Genomic DNA, 12,180 nt, shown 5'->3' on the forward strand with positions numbered 1-12,180 from the left:
TGTGTTTCTCAGCCTCCACTTCTTGCACTCCTTCCAGGGCTACCAGCAAAGCTCAACAGGAAAACTGGGCCCACAGTTTAAAATTAATTTACTGAGAGCTGGTAACTTCTTCTGGGTTTTTTTTTCAGACCCACCCACTCACACTTGACTGGAGAAGAAGGGATCTGCCACTCCCCAGCACATGACCACCTTAGCTGCAGCCCACCAGGCAATCACCAGCAGGGGTCAAGTTAAGGGTCCATTTTGGACATCAGCATCTTCTTTCCGTGAGCAGAGATATGTTCCAACTATACCCCATTCACTGTGGGGAGAATAAAAGATGACTTACGGCAGCTGGTGGCATTTGCAGGACATAGAGGGACTGCTGCATATTGGCTCCATGCTGACACAGGATTAGTGATTGTCTGGCAGATTGGGATAAGGCTATTCCTTGTCAAGATGCTTCCAGGTTACTGAGAATATAAAATCAAAGGCTGTCTGGAAGTCCTGCTCAGCACTGCTGGGGTCTTGGAAAAAGACATGCACAGAAAAAAAAAGAACAGCCAGCATGAATATTCAGAGCAGGAATTACAGTCAGGACAGCTAAACCAGTAGGTCTTTAAGATTCAAAATAAGCTTGAAGCTGCCTTAAACCTTAAACCTTCAGAACTCCTTTTGTGTACCTATAGAAAAGAGTGGCTGACTTGCTGTTGTACCGTGCACTCTCCTGTGGTGCCAGAATGGTCTTCTAGCAGTCAAAGTCATACAGGAACAGTCTCAGATGTCTTTCAAGCTGAAATTTGGGTCCAGCCTGCTGTGTAATGAGCAAAGATCAGGGAATCACAAAGGTGCCTGTGACCATTTTTTGATTCTCTGAATTTGACTGGAGACTAAATGGATTAGACCAGAATCTCCAGTCTGCCCTCATTATTACACTATAAATATTTTGCTGTGACTTGGCAGATGCCAAGTTTGACATAATATTCACTCTTGCATATTTAGGCTTTAAGTTAGCCTTATAAGCAAATCTGTTATTTGTCCTACTAAGGAGGTGAAGTAATGTAAAGACATTTACAGAAATTACATTTTGATATATATCAAGCAGCAAAATGGAATTAATATAAAAATACATATATTTATGTTCTTTAACCAGCAGCAGGAGTTAATAATAACTGAAGTTTGGAGTTAATTATAACTGAAGCTTGGCCTATTCATTTTTATGTTTAGGACAAACCCTCTGAGGTTTCTGTGACCAGGGTTTTATAGCCAGAGACAAGAAATTTCATCACTCCTGGAAACATACATATTCCTGTCATTTAGAGACAGAAAATAGTCATTTTGGTGGAACATGCACAGATATACCTAAAAGGAAGGTTTAGTTTAGTCATGGAAGATCTCTCTCCTAACTCCTATATGTTACAGACAGTAGCTATCACTGGGAAAACTTAAATATTCAGGAAGAGAGAGAAAATATTAAATAAAAGGTTATAATGCTTCCATTCTCAAACCTGTCCAGATGCACAACTACCACCAAGCAGAACCACCAAATGGGAGGCCTAATTCCTAAGAGATGCAATTTCATTAGCTTGTCTTGAAGCTGACTTGGAAACAGTTTCCCCCCACTACAGAATTTAAGATTCTCCTTCCCATTCCTTTCACTGGAATGGAACCCAAAATTTACAAAGACTTTTTGTGGAGCATGAAGGTCATTCCTGGCAAGTAGGTCTGTGGAAGATCTCAGTGAAGTGGCTGTGCTGTCCTTTTCTGCTTCTCAGGTGGGAGAGGCTTCTGTGTTTGCGCTCCATTTTCCCTTTGGCAAACAGTAAACACTGGACAAGAGGGATTTTACAGGTTAAAGTTCAGTGGAAAATAACTCTTGCAAAGCATTTTGATTCTGATGGAAAAGCATTTTCTTTTGCTACAGAAAAGGAAAACACGACCCCCACCCTGTAATAGCTCTGTTTTGTATGCAAGCAAACACAATTCCCCCAACAATAGCTCTCTTTTGCATGCAAGCATAGACACATTTCCCTTTGTTTTTTTGTTGGTTTTTTTTTGGCTTTTTTTGTGGAGTACTTTGAATAGAAAAGTGGTGTTTAATGCTAAGTATTAGTGCAGATCCCTCACAAATGTTTGTCACTGGAAAGCTTGCACAGGAGGGAGGGACATAGGTGGGTGGGCAAGTAGGTGGGTAGACAAACAGCTACCTAAAGGCAAGGACAGAAGAGGTCACTGTGAAAAACTTTTGTTTGAACTGCCCTGACCATTATTTCCTGGGGATGTAGCCAGAAGACCTTGTGTCCAGGTAGCTGTAGTCTAACAAGGTTTGATGACAGAGAAGCAAACAAAACATCATTCATAAAACATGTCCACAGTACCTGCACTACATCAAGTGGGTCAGCTGGCAGTGTAGAGAGAGCCGGCTGACAAGACCCAGAAAGTCAGAGCAGCTGCGCACTAACCCCTGTTGCTATTTATTATTTATTCAATTCATTCATTTTGAGATGGGACATGCAGAACAACACAAATTTGCCTTGCCTTCTAGAGTCTCCTTGAGCAGACCAAGTGGATGCCTGTCAGTGGGCTTGCCTCACAGGAGAGCAGTTACCATCATCAAAAAGGGGGGTGTCAGGATGGATTTACAGCATTTTCTAAACTGAGAGCTGTCTGAAACGTGGGCTCACATGAGAGAACACAAAGCCCTGGGTCCTACAGAGCAGGAAGCCTGTTGGAATGGTCCTGATCTCGCTTGCCTACAGCCATCCCTGAGGGCATGTACCCTGAAGCCAGCCTTGTTATCTGGAATGCTGCCAGGAGGCAAACTTAAACACCCATCAGGAAAACCTGCATCTGCAGCATGGCTTTCTCTGCTTATTCATTGGCTGTGGTGAGATTGCTCACTCAATAAAGGCAGTTTCTGGTCATGCTGGAGAGAAATAACAAGGGAAGGGGAAGGGGAAGGGGAAGGGGAAGGGGAAGGAGAAGGGGAAGGGGAAGGGGAAGGGAAGGAAATAGGAAAGGAAATAGGAAAGGAGATAGGATAAGATAGGTAAGGCAAGGCAAGGCAAGGCAAGGAAACTGACACTAATCTTTGTAGGAAATCCTGATTTTATTTTTTTTCTGTTTGTCCTGCAAGTGGCATCATAATAGCCTTCTCTGGAGAAGAAGGACATAGCTGCAGTTAGCTTGGGAATAAATGTGCTCCAGAGATACAACAGCCTAGGCTCTGCACTAACCACAGCAACATGACTCCTGTTTTGGAGCTGTTTCACATCTGTCCAAAGAGAGGCACAGGCATCTGGAGTTCACATCTGAGTGGAAAACAGCATGTACACATACCCATATGTATGCTGGAGAACCTTTGAAGCAGAGACAAAGCCTCTGAGAAATAAAAGGGAACACATCTCATGCTAGCATCAGCTAGAAGAGTTTGATGCAATCTTTACCTAGCAATGAGGCTGAGGATTTAGGTCTGTCACATTGCTCAGGAATGGGAGATTGATGCTGGAAGATGAATATAAGTGGTTCATGCAGCGTAATTTTTTTATTTTTTTTTTTAATTGTGTTGGTCAAACGGCTTGTGTAAAGGAGGGAATAAGTGTTCTTTCCCTGAATTGGCCCTCACTGTGCATGGCTATTTCTCAAGATAGTCTTGAGCTAGATTCACAGGTCTTAGATGGAGTAAATTTTAATCTGTTCAACACTTTTTTCCAAATTATCTTAGATATCAATGCTAGACTAGCCCCTGCATGGCTGAGGGACAGTGACACATGGAGCCAGAGAAAGCTTCCTGAGAGTTTGTATCCTAACCAGCCGTGCAAGTTATGTCTTTACAACTGCAAATTGTGACAAAATCCAACACAGCTGGGTATTGATGACACAGTGGCAATTTCTCTACAAGCTGAGTGACCTAACAGTCACACTTCAGCCTCAGCCAGAAGTTCTTTGAAGTTTGTTGCCTGAGATTTAGTTTCTTCTCTTTGTGCTTAAGTCTACATGTCTCTGTTTTTGTAGATGAACATTGAAGCAGAACCCATACACTTTGAAGGAGATCCTGCAAGTATTTCAGCCATGGATTACTACCACACTGTCACTGGGCTTCATTTTTTGTGTAGCTTCAGCTCTGTTGTTATCCCTTATGAAATAAGTGGTGTTACAGAGCAATGTCTTTTCATTTTTGACTGCTCCTAAGTAAAGTCTGGTTTTACTTCTCAGCATAATGCAGACCCTACACCTAGTTTGCTTATGATTTATATTCTGTTGAAAGTTATGAGCCTTCATGAAGTCTACTGGCTAATAATTAATTAAGCTCATATTAAGTCATTAATCTATTGTTCTGCATGATCTTTTCAGAAGACATTTAAGATTTCTGATGCAATGTTTATTCTCAGCCCTTTTGATGCAAGTCTTGTCTATAAATGCATGTCTTTATTTTCCATTTGCATTGCTTACAAATGGTTATCTGTACAAGCCTAATGGTTTACAGTAACGCTTCAAAAATAGGTACTTGAGGTGAACCCATTTATGATAATTTTTTATAAAAGTCTAGCATTTCACCCAAGCACCTTATGAACAGAAAGCCAAGTGCTCTAAATGCATCAGCGTTATGATAGCCTAAACCCATTTGCTGTGGTATTGAGGACTGACACACAAATGACCCTGGGCCTCAGTATACGGAAATTACTTGTAATTACTCTATATTTTCCAACCCTCAACATGTTCATCTCACAACTCTTTGGTAGACACTCCTTTGAGCTGGCTCTAACATTGTCAGGGGAAATTCTGAGATCTCTGCTGGAGCTCTCCAATTTGCAGCTGCGTAAGTGACCCATTTTTGTTTAGGGCAATGTGTCTTTGGTTATTAAACCATCATTCTTTATAAGCCTCTTGCAGGGGTATAAATGGATGTATTTTTTTACTCTATGTGACATTTTTAAATGGACAGGGACTCTTTGCCCACTGTTTTTTTAATGTCCATTTCATGAACAATGAAGGTATTTGGCCTGGAATTTCAATTTGATTTGAAATCAGAATTTCTCTCAAGCTTTAGATTTCCAAGTTCAAGTTTTGTTTAAGTCTAGCTGATATAAAAACAGAAACATCTTTAATCATTACCAAAGTGTTGGATGTAATTTAATAGTGAGAAAGGTTGTTTGGTTTCCTCATAATTTCATTATTACATACAAACTGCATACCAAATTCACTACCTTTCATCTAAAGTAAATTACATTGAAAACCTGTAGGAAAGAAGATCTTGAAACAATATCCTACCACAATTTCTGTGGCTCCATCCAATCTTGGTGCTGTCTCTCATTGCTATACCTTTAAAGTAACAACGTTGTGAAGTAAAATAACACCAAACTTCTAGGTCTCTCTGATAGGCAGGAGTCCTCTGAATTTATGCTGCATATTCCATTAAAGTTCATTTTTTTGTGTGTCTGTTTATTAACACTAGTGAGTCAATATAGCTGTGGAAATGGGAATATTTCTCTATTTCATTCATCAGGAAATAACGCTTTTACTCTTTGAGTGCCAAGACCTTTAAGAATGGAGAGAATGCAAATCAGAAGTGAAAAGGATTTGATTCTTACTTGCCAAGGGGAGGTTCCCATCTTTTCTCACTGAAGTGTATTAGGATTTTTGCTATTGACTGGCCTGAGAAAAGGGCCAGACCTAAATTCGAGGGAGGGGAGAACATTCAGCTCTTTTGTGCTATTAGCTAAAATAAAAATGCTTCAGCTAACTAAGCTTGTGACCATTTGAAGAAGCAGCTTAGCAAGAAATATTCTCAGTTTTGCACAGGTGTAAACCCCTAGAAATTAGGGTGCCTTGTCCACCACAGTGGCAAATCTACATAGGTTAAGGAGGGGCTTCTTGTGCCCCATGGAAGCCAAATCTAAACTCATCGAGGCAACTTGACAATTTACATCTTGCTAAGAGAAGAATATTCAAACCTTTCAGGTTATCAAGATTGTGCCTGTTGCTGCCAACCTGGGGAGTGTCCTGGCAAAGAACCAAACAAACATAACCCCACCTTCCTCTTTTGCCACCAATCAATGTGAACAACCTGCTCTTGGGTACAAAGATTACATTCTGGTCTGACCACTTCAATAATGTGTTTTCCAGCAGTTTCTCTAATCAATCAGTCTGAATAGTCACATATTTATGCTGAAGCATTTCTTTTGTTACCTTCAAGACAGAACTGGGGACTTGAATGCCAGCTCAGGATGAGGTGGGCTGTGTGATAGAACAATATTCCAGATTTTTACAAGTGCTGAATATGAATGGCTACGTTCCAGCTCAGGCAAGGTAATTGCAATATTTATTTTCAATGTGCAGTTTGTAACTTTCCCCTTCAAGTCAATCTAGCCCCTCAGTCCCTTTGCTTTTTGCCTTTTCAGTGGGTAGCAGATGTAATGTGAAGGTTGTGTTTAACACGAGAATTTTGCTGTACAGGAGCACTGGGCTGAGTGTATGAAACAAAAACATGAAGTATCACTAATGAATTAGGTTATGAACAATGGAAATTAAGACATATTTCAAGGAGATTTAAAAAAAAAAATAGAAACCCTTTAAGGAAATTGCAAAGCTTATACCATACCTATACCATCCAACTCAGTGTGATATAAGGGCTCACAGAGGAAGCTACTAGCTAAACAAGCATGCACAGAGTTCCTTATTCTGACTAGTCCCAAAAAACCTCCTCAGGACTGTCTGTAGTTGTCTTCTTGAAGTTAAGAGTCCTGCCTAGCAATGTCCTAGTGTGGTGATTCACAAGTTGGGGTTAGAGCAGTCATGTTCTTCACTGATAACCAGACATCCAGTGGACATCTCCTGTGATTCTCATACTTTACATTTCAGAGCATCTGCTGGTCAGGAGGCACTGAAATGTTTGCCTCTGTACAAGCATAGCCCAAATGTACATTTATATCAGCCTGCCACTTTTAAAAGACTGTGTCTCTTCAAATTGCATATAAGTTTTTAAGACCTTAAAGTTCTAGTTGACACAGTAAGTAAACACATCAGGTGTGTCATGCAATGTAACCTGCAACTCAGCTGCTGGAAGGGGATATAAAGCTGCATGAAATCTGTATTTATCACTGCAGGAAGATTTGTGGAGTCACTGCTTTCATCTCATGGTAGTTGTTGCATTGACTTTTTAAAGAGCAGATAGTTTTCTCTGGCTTTGGTCAGAGTTTGGTCTAGTTTCTGAGAAAAAATATTAAAATTCAATGTAGTTCTGCCAGTTGGACCAGCTAAGGATGCTTCCTTCTATTTGCTCTTTCAGCTCCTGAAGGATGTTGATTCAAATTCCATTGGGATTTCGCCTTTATCTTTGCAGTCAAAAATATGTCCCTGTATTTTCTTCCACTTTTCCTGGAGCAACATAAGAGCTGTGTGCTAATGTGTGCTGCAAAAATGTGTTTCCAAAAAAGTAGATTGCAGCTATCTATTTGAATAACCTGGATTTATTTCAGTTACAGCTCCAACATCTTTAATTGTATTTTCCAGTAACGTTCTTAGGATCTTGTTTGCAAAGACATAAGCTGGTATGGCAAACTGCCTTGTAAAATCTGAAGTTTCTTGCGTATTCTTGCAAACAGCAATCCCAAGAGCTAAAAAGGTTTGAAGTGACAGCTGTGGGGCAAGAGCAGTATTGTCTCAAATCACACAGCAAGAGCAGGGAATTGTCACAGTGATCTATTAAACATGTAAGGAATCATATCTGTTTAAATCTGCTGTAAACCAGAGGCAGCTGGAACAGAGAGACACTGAATGCAATAGAGGTGTGTGAAACACCTTGTCTCCCAGTGGTTGCTGAGCACCACATGGTACCAAAACCAAAACCAGCCTAAGTAGAATGGGGATCCTCAGGATCTCTCTCAGAGGCAGAACCCTCCAGAAACATGGAAGGCAACAGAAGGAAATTCAGGAGGCACTTTTCCCTGCATTTGTGAGGAGGCAGTGCCAGTAGGAATGAAGAAATTCTGAAGGTAGCCTTGTTCCTGACAGCAGCTGGTTCTCCATAGCTTGTTGCAGTCAATAATTTCCTGTTGAGCAGAGCAGAGGCTGACTGTGAAGTTTTCGCGTAGAAATGTGAGGAACCCTGAATTCCATGTAAAAATGAAAACATATGTGTAGGATTGGCTCAGAGTAAGCAGTCATGCAATTTTGAGGACTGTTTTACAGCAGAATGGGCCCTAATGAGCCCTAGTGAGCTGGGAAGAAAATTAAGAGAAACTACTGGAAAACCCAGAGTGAAGCTGAATAAAACTCTTATAAAGTGCTGGTTATTGCACATTAGTGAGGAAGGAGGACACTTGGCACAGTCTCCAGAGTGAACTCCAAAATTTTTTGATACAGAGTTGGTTTGGTATATGAAGATGTCACCAGAACCTAAACTCCTCCAGATAAAAAGGTGTGCGGAGCTCTGCCTTGGATCAAAACGAGAGCATGTAAGCATGTGTGCATACACTGCACAGCCAATACTTAAAAAGATGGTGTCCAAAAAAACCCCAAAATCAAAAAAGGCAGTGGGTTGCAACATGTCTTTAATTGATTGTGGGCATTCTCAGAGTGTGGCCAGCACAGGAAAGAATGACAATTATGCTTCTAGCTCAGCTGAACTCCACATAGCAGCAATGAATATGAAGACTGTCAACCTGAAAATAAATATGACAGCTATTATTTCAATTTCAACACTGACATAAAAACCACTGTTCCCAGAAACTATAATAAAAGAGCTTCAAGAAAAACCTCAAAATAGAAGATAAATTGATGAAGAGAGCTATTTACACATCAGCCAGAGAAGCATTTTTCTGTAGCAGTGCTGTGTGCACAATCCTGCTGCACTTGGAGACTGCCACACCAGAAGGATGTTTGTGGTACAATACGACGCTGTCACAACAAATGACTTACTGCTTCTTGATGTTAGCTTTCATGTACCAGAGGAGACAAACAAGTTCAGGTGTCAGCAGCATCACAGACTAACTGGACATTGTTGTTAAGGTAGGGTTGCAGACAGGCTTGGATGCTCCTGGAATCCCATGTTATGTGAATCCTTCTCACTTGTCATTCACAGGGAGCTCTAGGGAGTACCTCCATGGCATCAGTCTGTTCAGAGATCTGTGTTCTGCACTGCCTGGGCAGTGTTTAGTGCACAGGGGAGAGTGGAAACTAAGCAGTCTTTGCCAAGGTCCTTGCTGCCGAGTGGTGATTGAACAGCACAAGGATTAACAGTTTCTATTCTTCTACAGTTCTCCAATCAGTGTTCTGCTGTAGCCAGGGTTTTAGAAACCAGATCTCTCATGCAATTGAAGCAGAGCAGTGACTAAAGTTCCTCTTGCTGAGCTGGACTATAAAGCTAACTGGAAGAAGTCTGTTTTTCACATTAGTTTTTTTTCCAAAATTAAATGCTCCAGTGAAAATACATTGGAAATTGCATGTCTTTATCAACACCTGGTAGAAGACCAGCTTTCTTTTTTCAGTTATAAGTTTTTGTTTTCCACTATTTTGAGAAAGATAAAAGTTCTTTTTGGCTATGAAAGAAATTGCAAGAGAAATCATTAGCAGATATTTTCACCCAGCTCAAATGCCATTCTTCAAGAAACTCTACCTCTTTTCAGCTTTCATCTGATGGCACTGTTAAACTAGTTAATTTTTAAAAGTTTGTAGCTGTGGTCATTTGTGATAGGAATTGTTCAGAGGCATTGTATCTGTTGAGCACATCCATTTCTTCTATTAATTAGGATCAACGTACAAGTTGCATCCAGGTTTTGAATTGGTCTCCAGCAGGCTCTGAACTTTTTGAAATTGTTTACAACAACAGAAGTTCTTTGGCTTGTTCTTCCTACCTTACTTCCTTACTGGCAGTGGTGGGTTTGAAGGAAGCAGGCAGCTGAGTGGATGTTTAGTAAAAATTATGTTGAATGTAATGGAACTGATAAATTCGCTTTCGTTCTACAGAAATTTTAACTCTTCAGCAAAGCCCAGTTGATATAATGCTCTGGATGGCATAAAGGGATTTAAGAAATTGCTGGAGAGAACACGTGTGCACAGTGTAGCTTACTGTTACATCCAGTACAACCTCTCTGTTCAGAGCCACTAAACAAACAGACAAATAAATAAGAAATACCATCAATAACTTCCAGGCCTTAATTTAACATCACTATCACATCCATAAGGCATGCTGAGGTCATTGGGCTATATGCTACCTGAAGTTTATAAAACATGTATTTTGTCAGCCACTGGCTCCTGCATGGTTTGCAGATCAGCGTGAAGATGTTTTGATGAGTAAAACACAAATGACCTGTGTTGCACCTGTCTGACACAGCTTCCCTCAGGTAGCAATAAACTGATTGCAACTACACAATGAAGGGGCTGAAGTCCCATCATTGTAACAGGGCAGAGGTAGCTGTCAAATTGCTCACACTTGAAAAACCAGGTTTTTTTAAAGTCTTTTCTTCCCTTGTTTGATAATAGCCTCATTTCTTTAGTTTTCCTTGTGAAGTCCCACCTGATTTTTCTACTGAGACAAAAAGAGTGGAAGAAGTGTGAATAATATCAGTTCTTGTATATTGCTGCCAATTTTCTCTGCATAAAACATAGGTCATACATGACTCTAAAAGGCATAGATTTGGGCATAATAATTAAGTGACACAACTGAATACTAGGATAGGGTATTTAATCACATAGGAATAGTTGCATACCTCATTGACTATGAAAATGCTCCCTGTGTGCTTTTTTGGGGTGTGCCACACATTGCCAAGCATATATTATCCTGCAAATATTGATGGTGAATAATTTCAGATCAGAAGTTGCCTTCTTTTCAGAACATGATGGTTACCTTTCTGCCTTATTGGATTTGCACTTTTCTCAGTCTTTGCTTGCTAGATTGGGAACTTCTTGAACAAATACAGTTCACTTTGTTCATCTTGGTGTACCCTCAAAGAATACATTAATTGCCCAATGAGCCCAATGGACAATTAATGGTTTCTGTGGGTTTTACATCAAACTGGTTACATATGAAGCTTCTAAATGGAGCATAGCACGAAGTTTAAAGAATACAGGGAGAGGAGGGGTGTTCTGATTCATATATCCAGCTTTTTTCACTGACTGGAGTCAGGACCCTGAAGCCCAGGCCTAGCAGAGGGCTAAAGAGTGTGACCCCCCAACACTGACAGCCTGAGGGCCTGTCTACAGTGTGCCAATAGAATGAATGAAAGAGTGAAACCTCGGGACTTGGATTTGAGGGAGGTATGATGGCAAGAGCAGGATGCTCAGAGGAGCTGCCTGAGGTACCTTGGGCACATTTAAGTGAAAACTCCAGTATGGACATTCACAGCATTGGGGAACAGCTGAGTAAGAGTGTTTAGGACCCTGATTTTCAGTCATTCTTGAAATGAATGGAGTCATACCTTAGTCTTGGTTACTCACTTTTGCCATCTGTTGAAGTAGAATAATAACTCCTTTATATATAGAATTATATATATATATATATATATATATATATATATATGTATGTATGAATTGTATGAAGTGACCTATGGAGCTTCAACTTGTATTAATTAATTCAAAGAAGGCAAAATATATACAAAACAGATGTTATTTCTGATGTAAAATTAATAGTGGTTGTTTAATTACAAACCAAGTAATTACAAATATGCTGCCTTTCTCTTTATCAGCCCAGTAATTCAATTGGCATGTACCTAATTCTTCTTTCTCCTTTATCAAGAACTTCTTGGTCATCACAAACAGAAAGTTTGACTATTTTTTTCTCCATTAGGTTCCATTAACATATACCATATGTATGTTTCTACATGAATTTCCATACATAAGTTATATATGTAGAGGTACATCATGCTAAGAGCAAAGAATGCAGTAAAGAATAAACAGAATAGAAAACAACAACAACAATAACAAAACCAACACCCAGCAAACTCCATTCATTCAAAGATGAATAAGTAATTTATTGTTTTTGAGTACTGAATGTCACAAAATTCTGGAATCATAGAACATCTCCATTGTTTATGGTCGAATAACTTTTCTTTTTTATCTTATTAACTGGAATAATGCAGATTGATGCTACAGAAATTTGCATATGGAAATACCTTCAGTCAAAAGTAATAGTTTAGTACAAACAGCACTAGTGAATTCATAACATTATCCTGGTGCATATTTAGACCCAGTATCTTTTCAGTT

This window comes from Poecile atricapillus, chromosome 4, assembly GCF_030490865.1.
Source record: "Poecile atricapillus isolate bPoeAtr1 chromosome 4, bPoeAtr1.hap1, whole genome shotgun sequence".
NCBI lineage: Eukaryota > Metazoa > Chordata > Aves > Passeriformes > Paridae > Poecile > Poecile atricapillus.